This window comes from Pan troglodytes, chromosome 4 (genome assembly GCF_028858775.2).
Source record: "Pan troglodytes isolate AG18354 chromosome 4, NHGRI_mPanTro3-v2.0_pri, whole genome shotgun sequence".
Classification (NCBI taxonomy): domain Eukaryota; kingdom Metazoa; phylum Chordata; class Mammalia; order Primates; family Hominidae; genus Pan; species Pan troglodytes.
The window spans coordinates 98,206,653-98,233,583 of NC_072402.2; the positions used below are offsets into that span (position 1 = coordinate 98,206,653).

Sequence of the window (26,931 nt, forward strand, 5' to 3'; positions counted from 1 at the left end):
GGTGAACTTTAGCTTTAAGTTGCCTGTCAGGGTGTTGGTCCAAACAGGAATAAGAGTTTTTTTTTTAATGAGAAATGTGGATCCAAGAGTCAATACTTTTGAATTTGGCAACACAGAGACTGGTGAGAAGGACTTGATATGGATACTTAAAATGATGCTTCAGAGAGTCCTTATATAGGTATCTTTTCCAGTAGACAAACATCACCAGTTTGTAGATTATGGTATCTTACATATTCATCTCACAGAAGCACACTGTGGAAAGACTGTTTTACTAAAGTATAATCTTTATCCATTTGTTTAATAATGCCCTTAGAATATTAGGGTACATCTCCATTTATTAACTGAGGGTCAGTAGCAGAGAAAGCTAAGGACATAGAATGGCCTGTGGTTATTTTAAAAGGTGAAAGTTTATGAAGCCTAAAGCAGGTGGCTTTCAAATTTAATAAGACCAAGGGAAAAATCTTAGGCCAGGGAGGTGTGAAGTTTTCATAAATTTTGTCAACTGGGTTTTTATATATGCTAATAAAATAAAATAAAGATTCCACATCAACATCATCAAAAACAGGGTTTATCAGTCACCCGTAGCATTATTCCCCAGATACTGTTGCAATCAAGGCATCTTCCATTTGGATGGATGTTGTTGGAATGGGTGTGATGGTTATCAACCTTTAACCATTTATTAACTGTATTTGGGTCTGCTGATATAGGTGAAGAGAGAAATCAAAAGATTGTTGGCTTTCATCAAGTCATCCAACCAGAGTGTTTACTGAAGAAGATGCAGGATGTGACCAGGGCTTAATCTTTTCCTTGTGATATAACTTTCTTTTCTGTCTAATGATGTGCTGACACTTAGGTATAAAGCTTCACGTACATGACCGCAATTCTCACAGCTATATGACCCTGAAACTGAAACAGACAATGGCATATTGAGAATGACTGATTGGACAGACTATGAGAATATCAGATAATACTACAAGAAATACTCCAGGAAATTATCCCACAGGACATTATATCCTCCTGGTTATCAGTCACATAATGACTTTCATGTGAGAGTTAGCAGAGAACACTAACACACTTAGACAGTTGGTTGTAAATAATGTATGCTGAAGACTACTGCAAAGAACACCTGCCTAATACTTTTAGGAATTTCACATTTCTTTAAAGATTATATGTCTGCTTATAGGATTCGCAGGTTTACTAGACATCTTTAAGTGTAAGTCTGAGTAAATTTTAATATTTTTTGAATATTTATCTCAAAAAATATACATCAGTTTCAGCAAACCTACAGCCAATATCATACTGAATTGGCAAAAACTGGAAGCATTCCCTTGGAAAACCGGCACAAGACCAGGATGCCCTCTCTCACTACTCCTGTTCAACATAGTATTGGAAGTTCTGGTCAGGGCAATCAGGCAAGAGAAAGAAATAAAGGGTATTCAAATAGGAAGACAGGAAGTCAAATTGTCTCTGTTTGCAGATGACATGACGGTATATTTAGAAAACCCCATCGTCTCAGCCCAAAATCTCCTTAAGCTGATAAGCAACTTCAGCAAAGTCTCAGGATACAAAATCAATGTGCAGAAATCACAAGCATTTCTATACACCAATAATGGACAGAGAGCCAAATCATGAGTGAACTCCCATTCACAATTGCTATGAAGAGAATAAAATACCTAAGAATGCAACTTACAAGAGATGTGAAGAACCTCTTCAAGAACTACAAACCACTTCTCAAGGAAATAAGAGAGGACACAAACAAATGGAAAAACATTCCATGCTCATGGACAGGAAGAATCAATATTGTGAAAATGGCCATACTGCCCAAAGTAATTTATGGATTCAATGTTATTGCCATCAAGATACCATTAACTTTCTTCACATAATTAGGAAAAAAAAAAAACTACTTTAAATTTGATACGGAACCAAAAAAGAGCCAGTATAGTCAAAACAATCCTAAGCAAAAAGAACAAATCTGGGGGCATCACGCTACCTGAATTCAAACTATACTACAAGGATACATTAACCAAAACAGCTTGGTACTGGTACCAAAACATATATATAGACCAATGAAACAGAACAGAGGCCTCAGAAATAATACCACACATCTACAACCATCTGATCTTTGATAAACCTGACAAAAACGAGCAATGGGGAAAGGATTCCCTATTTAATAAATGGTGTTGGGAAAACTGGTTAGCCATATGCAGAAAACTGAAACTGGACCCCTTCCTTAAACCTTATACAAAAATTAACTCAAGACGGATTGAAGACTTAAATGTAAAAACTAAAACCATAAAACCCCTAGAAGAAAACCTAGGCAATACCATTCAGGACATACCAGTTGTTTGTTCCTTTTGGTTTCTGAATAGCTTTCCATTATATAGATATACTACATTTTGTTTAGACATTCACCAGTTGATGAACATTTAATTTCTTTTCCATTTTTTTTCCATTATAAATAACGCTGTATGAACATTCACATGCAAGTCCTTTTATGGACATATATTTTTATTTTGGGTAGATATCTAGGGATGGAGTCACTGGATTGTATGATTAATATACATTTCACTTTTTAAGATGCTGCTAAAGTTTTCCAAAGTAGCTGCACCATTTTACATTACTTTCAGCATGGTATAAAGGTTCCGGTTTTCTACATTTTCACCACTTGTTATTGTATGGTTTTTGTTTTGTTTTGTTTTTTGTTTTTTTGGACAGAGTTTCGCTCTTGTTGCCCAGGCTGGAGTGCAATGGCACGATCTCCACTCACTGCAACCTCTGCCTCCCGGGTTCAAGCTATTCTCCTGCCTCAGCCTCCTGAGTACCTGGGATTATAGACATGTGCCACCATGCCGGCTAATTTTGTATTTTTAGTAGAGACAGGGTTTCTCCATATTGGTCAGGCTGGTCTCGAACTCCTGACCTCAGGTGATCCACCCACCTCAGCCTCCCAAAGTGCTCGGATTACAGGCGTGAGCCACCGCACCCAAACTTGTATGTCTTTTTATTACAGCAATTCTAGTGGGTGTAAAATGACATCTCACTGTGGTTTAACTTTGCATTTCTCATATGATTAATTTATCTTTTTGTGTGTTTATTAGACATCTGTATCTTTTGTTTAAATGTCAGTTCAAATCTTGTTAGTGACTGCAAGTTGGCAATAAGGCACAAGACCTTATTAAATTCAACTTGTAAAACCTCTTGATGGTCAGCTTTTCAGGATTTTCCTGAGAAAAAAATGCTACTTTGCTCTTCAGTGAGATAAGTGAAACTTTCTGATATTATGATAATGTACACTCTCCTCTGACTACAATAATTAGGGAGAGAAACTGCTTCCCAATTGCCATAATCCTCCACAGGATTCAGACTTTCTTCTGGGCTTGATTACAATTTCTAGACAAAAAGTTATGTATCTACTGCCATAAGTGAAATAGAATAGCACACAGAGTTCAAGAGTATATGAAGTGTCTTATATTGATCATTCATTGGCCCTGTAAAATTTGCACTGAGATTGTTTATGCATAATCTCTCTCTCTGCTAAACTTCTTAATGTGCTTCTCTGCCTGACTAAGTCTGTGGTATCTATAAGGCTTGCACACACAAACTTTAGAACCTGAACCTGTATACTCCTGACTCTTTGCTGTCTAAATTTCTTAAATGCTTTTATTCTGATTATGCCTTAAATGACACATTAATATGCAACTTCATTTTTTACATATTCATGATGCCTATAACTACACATTTCTTAGAAACATTAACTTGTTTGCAAAAGGAATTTGCATAATTTGGGGAATACTTTTAGATAATAGTTCCAATTTTATCCTCCTTTTGTGGATACTATGATATATGCATATTATATGTTGGGGCTTTTGCCCTGCTCTGTTACCAATATCTATGTAGAGTACAGTTTTATGACTCACTTTCTACCATCACAAAGTAACTGCCACTGGACCTGGTCTGCCACTACAAATACCTGCAAAACTGGAAAATATAGAAACTGTTTCCAGACATTGTATAATAGGTGTCATAGGACTACAGTCACTGAGAGAAAGGAAACAAAATAGGTTAGCCACAGAGTTAGACTGGTTTTCTGTGTGAATGCATGCTCCTGACTAGCCAAAGAAAGCCCAAGAGTGGTGTCACTAGCTGAGAAGAAAAAGACAGGAATTTGAGGCTACTGAGATGGCTGAAATTTTCAAAGCAGTGTACAGGAGAGAACATGTGTGTGTAAAGAAGGAGTTTAAGAAATCTGCATGAATCATCTTCAGTCTTTGGCTGAATATCAAGTGGAACACGTGTAAGCTGGCACTCCCAAAGGCTAGATGGAGAATTACTGCCAGAGGAAGTACAACTACTAGGAATCCATGAGCTGAAAAACTGTTTCAAATTGCACAGAACAGATATTCTAATTCTAATTAGCCAGCTATTATTTAGGACAATAGGTAGCAGAGAGGCTACATTTTAGTGTTAGGTCTAATGGAGCCCTCAAGTAAAGGCCTTTCTTTACTAAGGAAAACAACAAAATTCAAATAACCAAGATAATATTTGTAATGCCCAATATAAAGTGAAAAATAAATAGACATGCAAAATGAAGTTAATGAGATCCATAACCAGGAAAACCATCAGTCATTACTGAAAATGACAGAGTTGTCAGAATTAGCAGATGACCTTATAACAGCCATTACACCTTATACAAAAAATAACTCAAGATGGATTAAAGACTTAATTATAACACCTAAAACCATAAAAACCCTAGAAGAAAACCTAGGCAATACCATTCAGGACATAGGCATGGCCAAAGACTTCATGAGTAAAACACCAAAAGCAATTGCAACTAAAGCCAAAATTGACAATGGGATCTAATTAAACTAAAGAGCTTCTGCACAGCAAAAGAAACTATCATCAGAGTGAACAGGCAACCTGCAGAATGGGAGAAAATTTTTGCAATCTATCCATCTGAAAAAGGGCTAGAATCCAGAATCTACAAAGAACTTAAACAACTTTACAAGAAAAAAACAAACACCACCATAAAAAATGGGCAAAGGATATGAACAAACACTTCTCAAAAGAAGACATTTATGCGGCCAACAAACATGAAAAAAAGCTCATCATCACTGGTCATTAGAGAAATGCAAATTAAAACCACAATGAGATACCATCTCACACCAGTTAGAATGGCGATCATTAAAAAGTCAGGAAACAACAGATGCTGGAGTGGATGTGGAGAAATAGAAACACTTTTACACTGTTGGTGGGAGTGTAAATTAGTTCAACATTGTGGAAGACAGTGTGGTGATTCCTCAAGGATTACACCTAGAAATACCATTTGACCCATCAATCCCATTACTGGGTATATTCCCAAAGGATTATAAATCATGCTGCTATAAAGACACATGCACACGTATGTTTATTGTGGCACTGTTCACAATAGCAAAGACTTGGAAGCAACCCAAATGCCCATCAATGATAGACTGGATAAAGAAAACATGGCACATATACCATGGAATACTATGCAGCCACAAAAAGGATAAGCTCATGTCCTTTGCAGGGACATGGATAAAGCTGGAAACCATCTCAGCAAACTAACACAGAACAGAAAACCAAACACTGCATGTTCTCACTCCTAAGTGGGAGTTGAACAATGAGAACACATGGACACAGGGAGCGGAACATCATACACCAGAGCCTGTTGGGGATTGAGGGTCTAGGGGAGGGATACCACTAGTAGAAACACCTAATGTAGATGACAGGTTGATGGGTGCAGCAAACCACCATGGTACGTGTATACCTATGTAACAAACCTGCACAATCTGCACATGTACCCCAGAACTTAAAGTATAATTTTAAAAAAAGAGAGAAAAAAATTAGTTCAAGATTTTTAGGCAAATCCTGATCATAAGGCAAAAAAATTATGGACTCTCAATAGAGAAATGGAGATTATAACAAAAAACTGGAAAAATCTGAAACTGAAAAACCATAATATCTGAAACAAATACTGAAGAATCTTTACAGTAAATCAGAAACTCCAGAGGAAAAGAACAGTGAACCAGAAGTAAACAAGTTGAGACTATACAAACTGAAGCAAGGAAGACAAAATAATGCTGAAAAATATTAGAACCAGACTTATTGACCTACAGGATAATATTAAAAGCTCAATTATATGTGTAATTGGGGTACCTGAAGAAAATAAAGTTGTGTTAGAAAAAAAATTTGAAGAGACATTAAAATATTGGCTGAATATATTCTTAGGTTCATAACATATATAAAGGTACAGATCTGAGCAACTCAATCAACTCCAAAGACAAACACCAAGAAAAAACATACCAAGGAGTGTCATAAATTATAACATTAATAATAATTATAATGAAATTATAACATTAACAATAATTATATTGATACTTACAGGAGTAATACTAGCAGCAAGTTTTCATCATTTCTCAGGGTTCTACTACGGTATTTAGATCTTGCTTATCTTAGCAATGCTCTCATCTCAATTTTACTTTTCTTTTATGTAAATTTACATTAAATTTATACTGTCACCTTTTTCAGTATTCCACAGAGTCAAGCCTTAATGTCTCTTCCTGGTTTCTTTTAGTATGTGTTGAAAAGGTCCTGTAGTTCCTTTGGGATATAACTACATTTTTGTAGGTCAACTTAACGCCAGTGGGGTTGATTATGACCTTTTAATTTTTGTTTATTAAGGTGTAATGCAAATGAAATCATTCTAACGTTCTTGGTCTACAAAATTCTGCGACTTTTGGCAAACACACAATTACGGGCTGAATTGTGTTTCTCCCAAATTCATATGATTAAGCCTTTACTCCCAGTACCTCAGAATGAAACTATACTTGGAGACAAGTCCTTCATAAATGTGATTAAATTAAACTGATGGAGTTAGGGTGTGCCCCAATCCAATCTGATTTGTGTGCTTATAAGAAGAGAAAATTTGAGCACAAAGAGAGACACCCAGGAAGTGGGGCACAGAGGAAAGGCCAAGAGAGGACACAGGGAGAAGGTGGTCCAGAACATGCCGAGGCGAGAGGACTCAGAAAAAAAACACATCTGTAAGCATTTAGTTTTTTGCTCCTATAGTTTTGCCTTTCTCAAACATTCTTTTGAGTGAAATAATACAGTATGTGGCCTTTTGAGTCTGGCTTCTTTCATTTAGCATAATACAGGTAAGATTCATCTAAATTACTTCACATATCAACAGTTTGTTTCTTTTAATTGCTGTAATTATTTCATTATATACAAGTGGGTTGTTTACAGTTTTGTGGTTATGAAAAAAAGCCACTTAAAACCTTTATGGTTAAACCTTTAGATTTCTGTGTAAACTTACTTCATTTACCTGGGTAAATATCTAGGAGTGGGGTATCTGGTCATGTGGTAACTATATATTGAACTTTATAAGACAGTGAAAATCTGACTTCCAAATAGGCTGTACCAATATGTATTCTCACCTGCAAAATATATCCTTTTCAGCTTTTATAAATATTTATTTGTGTATTTATTTATTTTATTGTAGCACTCTTAATAAATGTGTAGTAATATGCCATTGCAATATTAATTTTCACTTTAATAAGTAGTGCTTTTACTGTGGTTTCTAAGACGTATTTGACTAATCCAAAGTCACAAAGATAGTCTTTGATGTTTTCTGTAAGACTCAAAGGAGTTTTACTTCTATAATTCATGCTGAGGTAATTTTTGTGTAAATTATAAAATATGGATTGAGATTATTTATTTTTCATATGGATGTACAATTGTTCCAGCACTATTTATTGAAGATTCTCCTTTCTCCAAAAAGTTGCCTTTGCATCTGTGTTGCAAATCAATTGATCACAAATATATAGCAAATATATACGTATTTTTTAATATGTGGTGTTTATTAGTTTTCTTCCCAAACTTCTTAATAAAAAGAGCATTCGTAATTCATTCATTGTCAACTCTGAGATTTGGTTTACACATTTAACCAATATTTATGTTTATAGGTAATATTTTATGACCTTGAGTTTATTTCAAAAGGTCAACTTGTCTTATTAAAATTAAAGATACAAGATTCTTAATTTGATTGTTGATGTGTTAGATTAATTCATGCTTTAACAGTCCTTCAATTATTGCTGAGAACTTTGTGTTTCGTATTGCACTTGATGTTCTATAGAAACTGGATACAGAGCATGCTATAGCCCTATGATCATTTTGCTATTTAGGATACATGACATATAGAGAAAGGAGATTACAGTGACATCAAATTGTACATTTATTAAATTACTGAATTAATCTATATGCATATGTGAGGATAGAGAAATAACCTTAGTGATGTCGTTGATTCACTTAGTCATCTCCTTAATGAGCATGAATTCTAGGTGTGTACAATGTGAGGAGTAGAAAATTGCTGTTCTCTTACTTGTTCTGTTTGCATCATGTCTCATTCAACATTGATACATTATTGGAATGAAAATTATTCTACATTTATAGCTTGGCATTTTTCAAAAACCATGACTTCACAATATGCGCAAATAAAATAAAATGTGATCAGAAGCAATGATGGGCAATGTGGGAATTTTCAAGGGCAATTTTGACCTTAAAATGTAACCTCCCATATAAGGTGAAACTTTTCTGAACTTCACAGTAAATAATTACGCAGTAAATACAAACAAACAAACAACACATACATATACATATGCAAAAATATTTACTTTTTGTTGAGAGGGGAATACGAGAACATTACAAGTAAGAGAAACATCAGAATAGGGGATAGAATGAAACCTAACATGCTCTATAAGACAGATTGTAAAAGAAGTGTAGTGAATTTGAAATGGTAAAAAATGAGGTGAGACAATTATTAAGGAGCCAGGTAGGCGGATTTTTAAACCAAACCTATTAGTTTGATTAGGTTCCAACTGGTAGTAGGGATTAACCAAAGTCTTGACTTACCCAATTTTTATATGTGGTATGTCTGGAAGATTTTATCCTGGGTTGGTAAGAATCTGCTGCCACTGCTACAGGCTAAGAAAGGGTATTTCCTGTGTGTACATATAGACTTGTGTGTGCCTACATTGTTAAAATTGAAATAGCTGTACAATTAAAGAAATCTGTCATAGCATACCCTTTGCCTGAGTACAAAACAGATAAGAAAATATTTTCTTGGTTACTTCTTACGATTAATGTATCCAGGCAAATTAGTGAATGACTTCCAGCCAAGACTCAGGATCATCTACATCTAGGTCAGTAAGAATTATCAACAAGCCCTGTCATGAAAACAGTGTCCTATTTTTTTTTATTATTCAGACTGAGGTACTGCTTATATTTCAGAATAATTATGAAGAGTGCCAGCAGTTTTATTCTTGATAGGAATTCTACTTTGAAGCATATACTTTCCTTATTAGTATGTCATAAGCATAAGTAAATGCTTATTACATTTGTTATAAGCATTTATTTCAGGTTAAAGAATATCATGATATTTCAAGTTAGCATTTGTAGCTGTTTCCCCATTTGAATCAGGATTTTACCTTTCCTATGAAACCAAAACAAACCAAAAGGACATTACATAGCAACTGTAATTTGTTCGCAAGTATTTTTATCTAAACTGTTTCAATTTCTTGTTGTCTGAAATATAATAAATAAATGTTATCTTACAAATAAGTTTACACTCACTAATCACCATGTTTACAATTTTATTTACTGAGATTTCATGTAAGATTTCTTTTGGGGAAAAAAAGTGTTCATTTCTTAACACTTAAACACACCATTCTGAATTATTGATTGAGGGGGAACCTGAAAAGGAGTTGTAGCATTGATAGAGAATTAGGAATTCTGTAAAATCAAGTCTAGTTTTAGACATTTAAAGTTTGATTCAGCGGCATTAACTGACACTGTAAAATAGACTTATAAATTCCCAAGCAAGTAATATATACTTGAAAGGTGTCCCAAAGAAATAAGAAAGAAAGAGAGTAACAAAGAACCCAACATAAAAAGGCATCTCACAATGAGAGATATAATATATATTAAAAATTTTATTTCATAAAACCCAGTTTGAAATACACAGTTTTATTACTATATTTTCACTCATGCTTTAAAGTGAATATGATTATTACAATTATGGCCTGGTTTGAAAGCCCTAGTACCATGTGCCATTTCTGCTCTTCCCATTGAGAGGTGAATTGTATTTGTCTACCCCTTTGAGTCTGGCCTTGGGTCCTGCTTTCACTAATGGAACGTGGCAGAAATGACAATGGGAAACTTCTGAGCTATAGTCAAGAAACCATGCACTTTATTAGAAATGTAGACATCACATATGAGGAAGGCCAGACTGATCTAGTCTCCTTGAGAATAAAAAAACACATGGAGAGAGGCCCAGACATCTAGGTGTTACAGCTGAACCTCCATCCAACCCCTTAGCTGGACTTAGCAGCATGAGGGAGCACAGGTAAAAACAGAAGAGGAAACACTCAATTAAACTGAAGATTTGTGAGGCTTAATACATTGTAAATTGTTGTTTTAAGCTACTATGATTTGGAGTACTGTAGCTGTTTTGGAACAATGCATAAGTGACACACACACACACACACACACAGACACACACACAGGCTCCTTTCCTTGTTCATTTCAACTATTTTCAATTCATAAGTGTCATATTTACACCCATGTGGTTTGATAAATAAGGTGATATTGTATACGGTTTCCTAGGGTAGTTAAAACTAGCAGAATGATTAATACTTATTTAGTCTTTTGTGTATAAAAGCACATTATGACATTAATCAGTTTAGGGATCAACTCAGTTTTCTAGTAGAAAGAACACAGGATTTGGAGATTTAAAAAAAAAAATTAAAGCAACAATCTGAGAAAAATTTATTAACTAGGTGACTGAGTGATTTTGGTCAAATTATTTTCTCTCTCTAGATCTCTATTTTCTCATTTAGTCAAAAAGAATTTTAAGAGGGATAATTCTCAAGGTTGTAAATGCATATACATATATAGTATGCATATATGTGTATGTATATGCATATTTTAACTAAAATTCTTTTCAACTAAATGAGAAAATAGAGATCTAGGAGAGACAAAATAACTTGACCAAAATCACTCAATGCATATACATATATAATAGGCATTTATTTGTATATACATTTAAAACCTAGAGAACTATCTATCTTATATATAATATATATCGATCTTTTTAAAAATATATTTAAAAAGTTTGTGTTGTTGTTTTGTCTAAGTTATAGTTCAGGAAGTTCTTTAGAATTTGCTGCCAGTATTTTACTACCTTTACTTAACATAATGTATAGCATTATTCTAAAGTATGAATATATCACTGAAAATATTGCCCCAAACGTTTTACTGAACAATATTTTAAGATGAAACAATTTTATAATGTTACTAATTTCAATACTATTTTATAACATCATTCCATTTATATTAATATAAGAATATAATTTCAAAATTAAATAAGTGAAACTAATGTATCTCTGTGACTCTGAAATCCACAAAATAAAGTATGAATACCAAGTGAACAGATGAAGGCAAACAAAAAAATTAAAAATATAATATACATCTCCGTTTGTCAAACAATATATTCATTGTAGTAAGAAGACTCTGCCACAGACTTCTAGGTGTGGCATCTTATCCATTCACTGCTGGCATGCTAGTCAATCATATTTTGACGTATTTGACAAGTCAAATAAGGTAGAAAAAACTACTTGTAAACATACTTAAATTATTCAAATCTAAGAAGATCTGCTCATGAAATGACATCAGAAACTCTTCATGTTAACAATTTGAAGACTTACTATGTCAATCATAAACTTCAAATTTTCTCCTTGCAGTTATTATGTTTAATGTGTAATTCCATTTTTATGGCAAAGGTAACTCTGGCATTTACAGATATTTGAAAAGTATATGTAGGATATTTTAAGTTTTCATGATAATTTTGAATTTTCACTGAAAAATTAGGGAATAAAGGAATTTATAACAGCGACTTGTAGAATTTGTGGACTTGATACACAGTTATGATGATCTCACCAAACTACTTTTTTATTTTATTATTATTATACTTTAAGTTTTAGGGTACATGTGCACAATGTGCAGGTTAGTTACATATGTATACATGTGCCATGCTGGTGTGCTGCACCCATTAACTCATCATTTAGCATTAGGTATATCTCCTAAAGCTATACCTCCCCACTCCCCCCACCCCACAACAGTCCCCAGAGTGTGATGTTCCCCTTCCTGTGTTCATGTGTTCTCATTGTTCAGTTCCCACCTATGAGTGAGAACATGCGGTGTTTGGGTTTTTGTTCTTGCGACAGTTTACTGAGAATGATGATTTCCAATTTCATCCATGTCCCTACAAAGGACATGAACTCATCATTTTTTATGGCTGCATAGTATTCCATGGTGTATATGTGCCACATTTTCTTAATCCAGTCTATCATTGCTGGACATTTGGCTTGGTTCCAAGTCTTTGCTATTGTAAATAGTGCCACAATAAACGTACGTGTGCATGTGTCTTTATAGCAGCATGATTTATAGTCCTTTGGGTATATACCCAGTAATGGGATGGCTGGGTCAAATGGTATTTCCAGTTCTAGATCCCTGAGGAATCGCCACAATGACTTCCACAATGGTTGAACTGGTTTACAGTCCCATCAATGGTGTAAAAGTGTTCCTATTTCTTTCTTTTTTTTTTTTTTTTTTTTTTTTTTGAGACGGAGTCTCGCTCGTCTCCCAGGCTGGAGTGCAGTGGCGGGATCTCGGCTCACTGCAAGCTCCGCCTCCCGGGTTGACGCCATTCTCCTGCCTCAGCCTCCCAAGTAGCTGGGACTACAGGCACCCGCCACTACACCCGGCTAATTTTTTGTATTTTTAGTAGAGACGGGGTTTCACCGTTTTAGCCGGAATGGTCTCGATCTCCTGACCTCGTGATCTGCCCGCCTCGGCCTCCCAAAGTGCTGGGATTACAGGCGTGAGCCAAAGCGTTCCTATTTCTCCACATCCTCTCCAGCACCTGTTGTTTCCTGACTTTTGAAATGATTGCCATTCTAACTGGTGTGAGATGCTATCTCATTGTGGTTTTCATTTGCATTTCTCTGATAGCCAGTGATGGTGAGCATTTTTTCATGTTTTTTTTGGCTGCATAAATGTCTTCTTTTGAGAAGTGTCTGTTCATGTCCTTCACCCACTTTTTGATGGGGTTGTTTGTTTCTTTCTTGTAAATTTATTTGAGTTCATTGTAGATTCTGGATATTAGCCCTTTGTCAGATGAGTAGGTTGCAAAAATTTTCTCCCATTTTGTAGGTTGCCTGTTCACTCTGATGGTAGTTTCTTTTGCTGTGCAGAAGCTCTTGAGTTTAATTAGATCCCATTTGTCAATTTTGGCTTTTGTTGCCATTGTTTTTGGTGTTTTAGACATGAAGTCCTTGCCCATGCCTATGTCCTGAATGGTAATGCCTAGGTGTTCTTCTAGGGTTTTTATGGTTTTAGGTCTAACATTTAAGTCTTTAATCCATCTTGAATTAATTTTTGTATAAGGTGTAAGGAAGGGATCCAGTTTCAGCTTTCTACATATGGCTAGCCAGTTTTCCCAGCACCATTTATTAAATAGGGAATCCTTTCCCCATTGCTTGTTTTTCTCAGGTGTGTCAAAGATCAGATAGTTGTAGATATGCAGCGTTATTTCTGAGGGCTCTGTTCTGTTCCATTGATCTATATATCTCTGTTTTGGTACCAGTACCATGCTGTTTTGGTTACTGTAGCCTTGTAGTATAGTTTGAAGTCAGGTAGCGTGATGCCTCCAGCTTTGTTCTTTTGGTTTAGGATTGACTTGGCGATGCGGGCTCTTTTTTGGTTCCATACGAACTTTAAAGTAGTTTTTTCCAATTCTGTGAAGAAAGTCATTGGTAGCTTGATGGGGATGGCATTGAATCTATAAATTACCTTGGGCAGTATGGCCATTTCCATGATATTGATTCTTCCTACCCATGAGCATGGAATGTTCTTCCATTTGTTTGTATCCTCTTTTATTTCATTGAGCAGTGGTTTGTAGTACTCCTCGAAGAGGTCCTTCACATCCCTTGTAAGTTGGATTCCTAGGTATTTTATTCTCTTTGAAGCAATTGTGAATGGGAGTTGACTCATGATTTGGCTGTCTGTTTGTCTGTTATTGGTGTATAAGAATGCTTGTGATTTTTGTACATTGATTTTGTATCCTGAGACTTTGCTGAAGTTGCTTATCAGCTTAAGGAGATTTTGGGCTGAGACAATGGGGTTTTCTAGATATATAATCATGTCATCTGCAAACAGGGACAATTTGAAACTACTTCTGAATGTCTTATAAATGATTTAAAAATTAATTAAATTAGGATCATTTTTGGTTTGTTTTACTACTTGAGATATTTGAAGACATTTAAAAATACTCCAAAATTGTAGTTGTCACCTAAGAGCAATGAATGAAAAATGAAAGTAACTTTTTGAAACTCTCTGTAGAAGATGGCAGATTGTAGGCATAGTTAGCATGCATCGCTCACTTGGAAAGACAAAAAAGCATGTAGAGATTCACACGGAAAACTTTTTCCCATGAAGCAACACAAGAACTTAACAGAAAAGTTTCATTTAAAACCACAGACCCTTTGAAAGCAGTGGCAGGCAGCAGCCTACACCACTAACTAAGATGGCAAACTGAGTCTCCAGAGCATAATATTAGGGAGAGACTGCCACTGTGACATATGCTCCAACAGGCGGGACAGGAAATCCAGGTTACGGGGCAAGGTCTTAACCCTATCCACTGCTGGAGCTGATTTCATGAACAGTCTGGACTACATGAGAAGGATGCTTTGTGTGCACCCCGAGACTCCAGTGGCCATGGAGGGAAGCCATTCCTGATCCTACTGCACAGGGGAAGTTGTGAAAGTCTGCCAGCTAACTCAGGTGGTGGTCATAGGTTCAGAGAAGCTCCCAACTTAGATTTGTGATATAATCTGGATTGGGGATGAACCCCATTGGCCAGAATTGTGAGGTCAGCAGGAAATGTGCTATTCCCATGGGTGCAGGAGCTGAAAAACCCTGCTTCATGGGTGGACTGGGAGAAACATTGCCTGAAAGCCACAGTTTCTGTCTCCAGCAAAAAGGTTTGTGTCCTGGGGGCAGTTTTGTGTTGAGTGCAGAATGCCTGGGACCCAGCTAGCTGCTCCTAGCAGAACACCATGGACCTTCCTTGCCAAGTATGTGGGGGCTCAGTGGGGCTTATTGGCACCTGCTAACCCCCCAAACCCCATGTAAATTCTTTTGTGTAGCAGAGGCAGCTGTGCTCTTCCCTGGAACATTACTCCAGCAGCCAGGGAACTTCCCTCTCTTCCTCACCGGGATACTGCTTGCACCTGCACGTAGGGAGCGAAAGGATGGAATTGCCTGACCCAGCCCCCACCTGGCTTTGCCCTACCACCTGTCCTGGTACTGCAACACAAGAGGCCCTTGTAGTACAACAAGGAGTAGGGACCTATGAGAGCTCCATGGCCCCTCCCAGTGCCTGAGGCACTAGAGTGCCTCTCCTGAGTAACAAAAGGCAAGCACAGATTCAACCACTACCACTGCACCTGGCATTCTTTTGTAAGTGCCACCTTCTGGCTGGAGGCCAGCTGGCACAGCCCATTACAACATCTGCAGGCACAATAACACAACACTTAGGAAGGAGAAAATTTTTGCTCAACCTCAGCCATCGACATTGGTTGCATCAGCTTGGGTAACCAGGAGCTCTTGAGCCAGTCCATGTGCCCAGTACAATACTACTGCAGCTGACATTTCAAAAAGCCAACACATGAAAGCTATTTATAACCATAGAAATCTAAGAGTCTATGTCACTCCCCTCCCACTCCCATCAGAGCTGATGTTGGTACCAACTGCTGGAAGACTTGAGAATAGGTCACATCACTGGATTCCCTGAACCAGCCTGGAGTGTGGCAGCCCCACTGGGCAACTAGACCCAGGGCAGCAGCAGGACTCACAGCAGTCTGCTCAGGGACTTCTACTCACAGGGGAAGAGGGAGTGTACCACATTAAGGGAGCACCCAATGTAACCTCAAGTCCCTGAACTTTCCACTTGTGAGAAGTTTCTTTCAGCAGAGGCACAAGTGCAATGCTGGGCTCAGTGGGGAAGTCTGCAGCTCTATCCCAACAGTCAGACAGCCCTGAGGCTCATGAGGAGAATTGGAGAAGGAGACTTCTTCCCCTCACTCACCACTGCAGACACAGCTGGGGGTTCTCCCAAGGTAACCTATCACGGGTGCATCTGTAGACAGCCTTTCAGACTGCATTCTCACAGAAGGAGTGCCCCCAGGTTTATGCTTGGACAAGAGGTAGAGTGACAATCCCCGTCTCCACGAAACATCAGCATTCCTGCAGATGAAAAGAGGTGCCTGTCTGATCTGAATAGCTGGAACACTGCAACAGGAGTGTGTCTTGGAGGTGAAACACTTGGCTGCTGGCCTAGAAGGAGAGCTATGGTGACTCCCTCCCTTTCCCCTGAAAATATCTCAGAGTATTTCACTGAGAACTTCCCCAGCCACCTCTTTTAAGGATGGGACCTCTGCCCATCATTGGAGTATTGCATTTACCTACCTGTTTAGCCGCAGCCAGTTTTTACCCATGTGTACCGCCTACTGGCTCGATGCATGAACTCTTCAAATCAGTGAATAAGATCCTAGGGGAAAGAAATTATTTTTAGGTGTACACCACTAGGGAATGAGTTAAGCTTCATAAAATCGCTGCTATTCCAGCCTCACAGGAGACAGTGAACCTACTCCAACACCTAGTACATCATTATTAAAACTAGCATCTGAGAAAGTCATTGCACATTGTTTCTCTACAACCAAGAAATTCATACAGAGTCTTTGCCACTGAAGGCACTCAGAGCCAAAGGTAGGTGAAAATAAACAATAAAGTCTCATCCTCAAGGGGAAAAAAAATAAGGATCAAAAAAAGCAGTCAAAAATAAATTCAAAAATAATTACACTAGTCTACACAAATGAAACAGAACCAGAAAAATAATTAAAATAATTCTGGAAATATGAAAAAAACAGTTATGTAACACTCCCCAAAGATCACACTAATTCTCCAGCAGTGGATTCAACCCAAGATGAAATCATTGAAATACCAGATAAAGAATTCAAAGGGTTGATTACTAATTTACTTAAGGAGATACAAGAGAAAGGTGAAAACCAACATAAAGAATCATTTTTTAAAAAACTAAGAATATAAATGAAAAAATTTTAAAGAGGTAGATATTTTAAAGAAAAATGTTTCATAACTTCTGAAAATGAAAGAAACATTTAGGAACTAGAAAATGCAACTGAAAATTTTAACATAGATAGACCAAGTATTGAATTTCACAGGTCAAAGAGAAGGCTCTTGAATTAACCTAATAAGAACAAAAAAAAAAAGAATAAAAAAGAATTAGAATAAATGAACAAAGTCTCTGAGAAATATGGATTTTTGTAAAATGGCCAAACTTAATCATTATAGGTGTTTCTGAGGGAGAAAATAAAAGCAAAATGTTTGGAGAACTTCTAGAGGGAATAACTTAGGAAAATTTCTCTGGCGTTGCTATAGCTTTTGACTTCCAAATATAAAAAATTTAACTCCTGGGAGACTCATTGCAAAAAGACAACACCAAGGCATATAGTCACCAGGCTATCTAAAGTCAATGTGAAGGAAAGAATTCTAAGAGTAGTGAGACAAAAGCATCAGGTAACCTATAAAGGAAAAGCTCTCAGACTAATAGCAGAGTTCTTAGTAGAAACCGTACAAGTTAGAAGAGATTGGGGTACTACCTTTAGTCTTCTTAAACAGAGTAACTGTCAGCCAATAATTTTATATCCAGCAAAACTAAATTCCATAAATGAAGAAGACATAAAGTCTTTCTTTGACAAGCAAATGCTAAGGGAATGTGTCACTCAAGGATAGCCCTACAAAAAAATGCTAAAAGGAGTTCTAATTGTTGAAACAAAAGATTGATACCCACCAGAATAGAAACTCCTGAAAGCATAAAATTCACAGGACTTATAAAACAATAACACAATGCAAAAAACAAAGTCACTAGGTAACCATCAATATGATGACTGAAACAGTATCTCACATCTCAACATTAATGTTGAATATAAATGGTCTCTATAATCTACTTAAAAGATACATTGTCAGAATGAATTTTTTTAAAAAATCACAAACCAAATATCTGCAGTCTTCAGGAGACCCACCTCACATGTAAGGATCCTTATAGAGTCAAAGTAAATGGAGGGGGGAAAGATATTTCATGCAGATAGAAACCAAAACTGAGCAGGAGTAGCTATTCTTAGATAAAATTGATTTTAAAGCAATAGCAAAAAGAGACAACAAAGGGTAGAAGGCAGGACTAGCTTGCACCTCCCACTTGGACAAACAGAGCAGCATATCAGAGCCTCTGAGCTCAGACATGCTTATCCCTACCCCCACCTGGTGGTCTTTCTGTACTAGCCCTGGTAGCCAAAGACAATGGTCATAACCTCTTGGGAGCTCTACTGCACTGCCACCACCTGGCAAACCTGAATACTTAACCAAGTGTACCTAGGGCAAGTTTGCATCCTCCCTATAGGACTGCAGCTGATACACTCCTGAAAGCACCACCTCCTGGCAGGAGCCCAATCAACACCAAACCAGCGCACCAAACAAAAATACAACCAAGGACCCTCACAGAGTCCACTTCATTCCCCTGCTACGTCCACTGGGGCATGTGCTGGTATTCATGGCTGCAAGACCTGAAGATGGATCACATCACAGGACTCTGCAGACACTCCCCAGTACCAGCTTGGAGCCCAGTAGCTCCATTGGGTGACTAGGCCCAGAAGAGCAAAAATAATTATGACAGTTCAGCTCTCAGGAAGCCCCATTCCTAGGAGAGGGGAGAGAACACTACATAAAGGGTGCAGCCAATGGGGCAAAATAATCTAAACAGCAGCCCTTGAATCCCAGATCTTCCCTCTGACACAGTCTACCCAAATGAGAAGGAACCAGAGAAGCAATTCTGGTAGTATGACAAAACAAGGTTCTTTAACACCCTCAAAAGATCATACCAGCTAACCGGCAATAGATCCAAACCAAGGAAAAAATCTCTGAATTGTCAGAAATAGAATTCAAAAGGTTGATTATTAAGCTAATCAAGGAGGCATCAGGGAAAAGTGAAGTCCAACTTAAATAAATCAAATACATGATATGAAAGGAAAGTTCTTCAGTGAGATTGATAGCATTAATAAAAAACAACCACAACTTCTGGAAATTAAGGACACAGAGAATTGGAAAATACACTGGAAAGTCTCAGTAATAGAATCAAACAAGTGGAAAGAAGAACTTCAGAGCTCAAAGACAAAGCTTTTGAATTAACCCAATCCATCAAAGACAAAGAAAAAAGAATAAAAAATGAACAAAGCCTCCAAGAAGTCTGGAACTATGTTAAAAGTCCAAACCCAAGAATAACTAGTGTTCCTGAGGAAGAAGAGAAACCTGAAAGTTTGGAAAACATATTTGAGGGAATTATCAAGGACAACTTCCCCAGCCTTGCTAGAGATCTAGACATCCAAATACAAGAAGCTCAAAGAACACCTGGTAAATTCATTGCAAAGAGATCATTGCCTAGGCACATAGTCATAAGGTTATCTAAAGTCAAGACAAAGGAAACAATATTAAGAGCTGTGAGGCAATAGCATCAGGTAACCTATAAAGGAATACCTATCAGATTAACAGCAGATTTCTTAGGAGAAATCCAACAAGCTAGAAGAGATTGGGGTACTATTTTTAGCTTCCTTATACAAAATAACTATCAGGCAAGAATTACATATCCAGAGAAACTAACCTTGATTAAATGAAGGAAAGATACAGTCTTTTCCAGACAAACAAATGCTAAGAGAATTTGACACTACCAAGCCAGCACTACAAGAACTGCTAAAAGGAGCTCTAAATCTTTAAACAAATATCTGAAATACACCAAAATAGAACGTCCTTAAAGCATAAATCTCACAGGACCTGCTAACAATAACACAATGAAAAAAATGTATTTGGGCAAAAAATAGCATGATGAATAGATAGTACCTCATATCTCAAAACTAACATTGATTATAAATGGCCTAAATGCTCCACTTAATAGATACAGAATGGGAGAATGGATAAGAATTCCCCAAGCAAGTTTCTGCTGTCTTCAGGAGACTCACCTAACACACAAGGACTAACATCAACTGAAGGTAAAGGGGTGAAAAACGATATTGCATGCAAATGGACACCAAAAGTGGGCAAGAGTAGCTATTCTTACATCAGACAAAACCAACTTTAAAGCAACAGCAGTTAAAAAAGACAACAATAAACATTGTCTAATGATAAAAGGACTAGTCCAACAGGAAAATATCAAAATTACAAATATATATGCACCTAACACTGGAGTTCCCAAATTTACAAAACAATTACTACTAGACCTAAGTAATGAGACAGAATGCAATACAAAAATAATGTGGGACTTTAATACTCCACTGACAGCACTAGACAGGTCATCAAGACAGAAAGTCAATGAAGAAACAGTGGACCTAAACTATAACCTACAACAAATGGACTTAACAGATATTTACAGAATATTCTACCCAACAACTGTAGAACATACATTCTATTCATCACCACATGAAACATTCTCCAAGACAGACCATATGGAAGGCCACAAGTCTCAGTAAATTTTTTTAAAAATCGAAATTGTATCAAGTACTCTCCCAGACCACAGTGGAATAAAATTAGAAATCAACTCCAAAAGGAACCCTCAAAACCATGCAAATACATGAAAATTAAATAACCTGCCTCTGAATGATCATTGGGTAAATAATAAAATCAAGATGGAAATCTAAAAATTCTTTGAACTGAACGATAATAGTGACACAAACTACTAAAACCTCTGGGATACAGCAAAAGCAGTGCTAAAAGGAAAGTTCACAGCATTAAATGCCTACATCGGAAAGTCTGAAAAAGCAATAGACAATCTAAGGTCACCGTCACAGAACTGGAGAAACAAGAACAATCCAAACCCAATACCAGCAGAATAAAAGAAGTAATAAAGATCAGAGCAGAACTAAATGAAATTGGAACAAACACACAAGCAAAAACAATAAAAAAGATAAATGAAACAAAAAGCTGGTTCTTTGAAAAGATAAATAAAATTGACAAACAATTAGCGAAATTAACCAAGAAAAGAAGAGAGAAGATCCAAATAAGCTCAGTTGGAAATGAAATGGGGCTGGGTGCAGTGGTTCATGCCTGTAATCCCAGCACTTTGGGAGGCTGAGGTGGGTGGATCACTTGAGGTCAGGAGTTTAAGATCAGCCTGGCCAACATGGTGAAAGCCTGTCTCTACCAAAAATGCAAAAATTAGCTGGGCATACTGTTGCATGCCTGTAATCCCAGTTACTCAGTAGGCTGAGGCAGGAAAATTGCTTGAAGCCTGGAGGCAGAGGTTGCAGTGAGCCGGGATCACACCAGTGCACTCCAGCCTGGGTGACAGAGCGAGACTCTTTCTCAAAATATAAATAAATAAATAAATAAATAAAATAAGAAATGGAATGGAAGATATTACAATTGACACCACGGAAATACAAAAGATTATTCAAGGCTACTATGAACACCTTTATGCGCATAAACTAGAAAACCCAGAGGAGATAGATAAGTTCCTGGAAATATACAACCTTCCCAGATTAAACCAGGAAGACATAGAATCTCTGAACAGACCTATAACAAGAAGTGGCGAGACTGAAATGGTAATTTAAAAACTGCCAACCCAAAAAACAGCCCAGGACCAGATGGATTCACAGCTGCATTCTATCAGGCATTCAAAGAAGAATTGGTACCAATCCTATTCACACTATTCCAAAAAATACAGAAAGATGGACTCCTCCCTAAATCATTCTATGAAGCCAGTATTACCCGAATACTAAAACCAGGGAAGAACGTAACAAAAAAAGGAAACTACAGACTAATATCCTTGATGAGCGTAGATGCAAAAATCCTTAACAAAATACTACAGAACTGAATCCAACAGCATATCAAAAAGATAATCTACCAAGATGAAGTGGGTTTCATACCAGGGATACAGGGATGGTTTAACATATGGAAGTCAATAAATGTGATACATCACATAAACAAAATTAGAAACAAAAATCACATGATAATCTCAATAGATGTGGAAAAACCATTTGACCAAATCCAGCATCCATTTATGATTAAAACCCTCAGCAAAATTGACATAGAAGGGACAAACCTTAAGGTAATAAAAGCCATCTATGACAAACCCACAGCCAACATTATACTGAATGGCAAAAAGTTGAAAGCATTCCCCCAAAAACTGGAACAAGACAAGGATGCCCACTTTCACCATTCCTATTCAACACATTATTGGAAGTCCTAGCCAGAGCATTCAAACAAGGTAAAGAAATAAAGGGCATCTAAATCGATAAACAGAAAGTCAAACTGTTGCTGTTGCTTGATGTTATGATTGTAACCTAGAAAACCCTAAAGACTCATCCAAAAAGCTCCTAGAATTGGTAAATGAATTCAGCAAAGTTGCAGGTACAAAATTAATGAACTACAAATCAGCATCTCTGCTACACACCAACAGTGACCAAGCTGAGAATACAATCAACAACTCATCCACTTTCACAATACTTGCAAAAAAAAAAAAAAAAAAACCTTAGGAATATACCTAACCAAGTGCAGGGAAGACATCTACAAGGAAAACTACAAAACACTGCTGAAAAAAATCATAGATGACACAAACAAATGGTAATACATCCCATGCTCATGGATGGGTAGAATCAATATTGTAAAAATGATCATACTGCCAAAAGCAATCTACAAATTCAATGCAATTCTCATCAAAATACCACCATCATTCTTCACAGAACTACAAAGAAAATATCCTTAAATTCATACAGCACCAAAAAAGAGCCCACATAGCCAAAGAAATACTAAGCAAAAAGAATGAAGACTTCATGACCAAGAAACCAAAGGCAAATGCAACAAAAAGTAAGATAAATAGATGAGACTTAATTAAACTAAAAAGCTTCTGCACAGCAAAAGAAATAATCAGCAGAATTAGTAGGCAACTCACACAGTGGGAGAAAATCTTCACAATCCGTACATCTGACAAAGGACTAATATCCAGAAACTACAAAGAACTCAAACAAATCAGCAAAAAAGAAAAAAAAAATCCCATCAAAAAAGTGGGCTAAGGACATAGACAATTCTCAAAAGAAGATATACAAATGACCCACAAGAATATGGAAAAATGCTTAACCTCATTAATTATCAGAGAAATGCAAATCAAATCCACAATGTGATACCACCTCACTCCTGTAAGAATGGTCATCATTCAAAAAATCAAAAAATAAGAGGTGTTAGCGTGGATTCAGTGAAAAGAAAACACTTTTACGCTGTAAACTAGTAAAACCAATATGGAAAACTGTGCAGATTCCTTAAAGAACTAAAAGTAGATCTACCGTTTGATCCAGTAATCTCGCTATTAGGTATCTACCCAGAGGAAAAGAAATCATTATACGAAAAAAAAAAAAAAACTTGCACATGCATTTATATAGCAGCACAATTTGCAACTGCAAAAATATGGAAGCAGTCCAAATGCCCATCAATCAATGAGTGGATAAAGAAAATGTGAGATATATATATATGTATATATATGTATATATATATGTGTATATATGTGTATATATATGTGTATATATGTATATATGTGTATATATGTATATATGTGTATATATGTATATGTGTATATATGTATATATGTGTATATGTGTGTATATGTGTATATATGTGTATATATGTATATATGTGTATATATGTGTATATATGTATATATATGTGTATATATGTATATATGTATATGTGTATATATGTATATATATGTGTATATATGTATATATGTGTATATATGTATATATGTGTGTATATATGTATATATGTGTATATATGTATATATATGTGTATATATATGTATATATATACACACACACACACAAACACACACACACACACACCCCATGGAATACTACTCAGCCATAAAGAGGAATGAAATAATGGCATCTGCAGCAACCTGGATGGAATTGGAGACTATTCTTTTAAGTGAAGTAACTCAGGAATGGAAAACCAAACATCATATGTTCCCACTCATATGTGGGAGCTAAGCTATGAGGATGCAAAGACATAAAAAGGATACATTGGACTTACTTTGGAGATGTAGGGGAAAGGGTGGGGTGGGCGGGGATAAAAGACTACAAATTGTGTACAGTGTACACTGCTTGGTTGATGGGTGTACCAAAATCTCAGAAATCACCACTAAATAACTTATTCATGTAATCAAACACCACCTGTTCCCCAAAAACCTATTGAAATAAAAAAAATTAAATATTTACTTTAAAAAAAAACATCATTATATAATGATGAAAGGATGAATTCAACAAGAAGAAATAACAATTCTAAATATATATGCACCTAGGTCTGGAGCTCCCAGATTCATAAAGCAATTACCAGTAGATCTAAAAAAAGAGATAGATAGAAACACAGTATTAGTGGAATACTTCAGCACTCCACTGAAAGCACTAAACAAATCATCAAGGCAGAAAGTCAACAAAGAAATAATGAACTTAAATTGCACTCTAGAACAAATGGATCTAACAGATATTTAGAGAACACTCCATCCAAGAATTGCAGAATATGCATTCTTCTCATCAGCACACAAAACATTCCCCAAGCTCATAGTGTAGTTTAGATATTTACCCAGCATCACTGACCTGCTTATTCAATTTGCCATTGCCTCTTGGGGATGCTTCTTCTTATTTATTTTTATTTTTTGGCTTAGGTTGAAATTGAAGATACATATGCTACTCTTCGCCAACATCCTAGCCTAGTGCACTGCAACCTCAAGAAAGAGATTTGATTTACAATACCATATTATTAACTATAGTCACCCCACTGTGCAACAGAACACCAGAACTTATTCTAATTGTAATTTTGAATATCTCTGCATAGCTAGAAGAGAGAAATTTGAATGTTCCCACCACACACACAAAAATAAATGTTTGAGGTGATTAATATGCTAATTACCTTGATTTGATCATTACACAATGTATACATGTATCAACACATCACACTGTACCCTATAAATATGTATAATTTTCAATTAAAATTTTTTAAAAAGAGCTTTGAAAAATTTACAGAATATGTAAATAACTGTGAATACAATTTTTTATTATGTCTTATTAGATATATGTAAGAAAATATCACTCAATTACAGAAAATATGTTAAGGGAAGTAGAAACTGGGAATTCCAGTGTTAATATCCACATTGCTCCTATGTTTTGTTTAAAAACATCTCTGTTAAACATGAATCACTACAGGATACAAATAAATACACCAATCCTAGAAACATACACTAAATATCCTGTTACGTGAAAACTACTTATTCTCTCACAGAAGAAGAAAGATGAAAAGAAACTCTGTAATTTAAAGCCTTCCTGATTAATCTGAAGCCAAGACAAACATATGGGATGGGAGAAAAAAAAAAGGCAAGTATTCAAGAATGATGTTGATCACAGGACACTATGTTAAAAATTATTTTACTTGTCACTAGGGAAAAAGTAATCTCCATTCTAAGAATGTATTATTCTAAGCTTTTTGATAAACATTTTTAAAATATGTTGTGTGTTTGATGTGATTCATTCATTCATTCATTTATTCATACTTTCAATTGATCAAATCTGTGTTGAGCACTACATGAATATCCCAGTAACCTCTAAGAGTATGGTAGCTGCTTCACACCTATACTCTCATAGTCATAAGGCAGTCTGCCCCACTTTCTGGCCATATCAGGAAAGCTCTAACTTGACACCTGAAAATGTGATATGTGTGGTGTGTGTGTGTCTGCATGCCATAGAATACCACTCAGTCATTAAAAAAAGAACAAAATAATGTATTTTGCATCAAAGATGGTACTAGAGGTCATTATCCTTAGGGCAATCACTCAGATACAGAAAGGGAATAATTGCACGTTCTCACTTACAAGTGGAAGCTAAACAATGGGTATACACAGACATACAGTGTGGAATAATAGACATTGAAGACAACAAAAGGTGTAAGAGGAAGGGTGGTGATGATTGAAATACTACCTATTGGGTATAATGTACACTAGTACACTACTCGGGTGATGGGTAAACTAAAAGCCCAAACTTCATCTCTACACAATACATCTATAGAACACAACTGTACTTGTACCCCTTAATCTATGAAAATTAAAAATTAAAAAATATTTTTAAAAAGATCAAAAATGTGAAATTCACAGTTTATAATAGTGGGATTTCTGAAGGAAATATATTTGAATATCTAGGGTCACAGAATAAAAGTAATTCAATATAAAATACTATTCAGAAAATGATTTAAATGTGCTTATACATTCATTGGGAATATCAAATATATGATTGTATTATTATTTCATTAGCAGAATACAAGAAATATGAATTTATGATCATCAAAAGGTAAGTTTATTTTGGTCAATTTCTAAAAATCTCCTGAGGTCTGGGCTTAACTGTGTCTTTGGAAAGATTTCTGTCTTGATAAAACAGAAGGAATCATTCACTACTACTCTTTTTGCTGTTGTTTTTGTTGTTTGAATGTTCCTTTAATTTCTTTATCTTTTTTTTCTTCAACTTTTAAGTTCAGGGGTACATGTGCAGGAGTGCAGATTTGTTAGAGGTAAACGTATGCCATGGGGGTTTGCTACACAAATCATCCCATCACCTAGATATTAAGCCTAGCATCCATTAGCTATTCTTCCTGATGCTCTTCCTCCCCACAACACCGCCCTTCCCACAGGCCCCAGTGTGT

At 36.2% G+C, this 26,931-nt stretch overlaps 1 long non-coding RNA gene across 1 annotated transcript in view; it reads right to left on the reverse strand.

Annotated features, from left to right (window-relative positions):
• Nucleotides 1–548: 548 nt before the first annotated feature.
• Nucleotides 549–26,931, reverse strand: part of LOC134806998 (uncharacterized) — a 33,630-nt gene continuing 7,247 nt past the window's right edge. Inside the window, exons 3-5 of the long non-coding RNA XR_010157282.1 lie at nucleotides 24,843–24,970; nucleotides 16,606–16,687; nucleotides 549–906 (exon numbers count right to left, since the gene is read on the reverse strand). This is a non-coding gene — a long non-coding RNA (uncharacterized LOC134806998). The remainder of the gene's footprint in view (nucleotides 907–16,605; nucleotides 16,688–24,842; nucleotides 24,971–26,931) is intronic.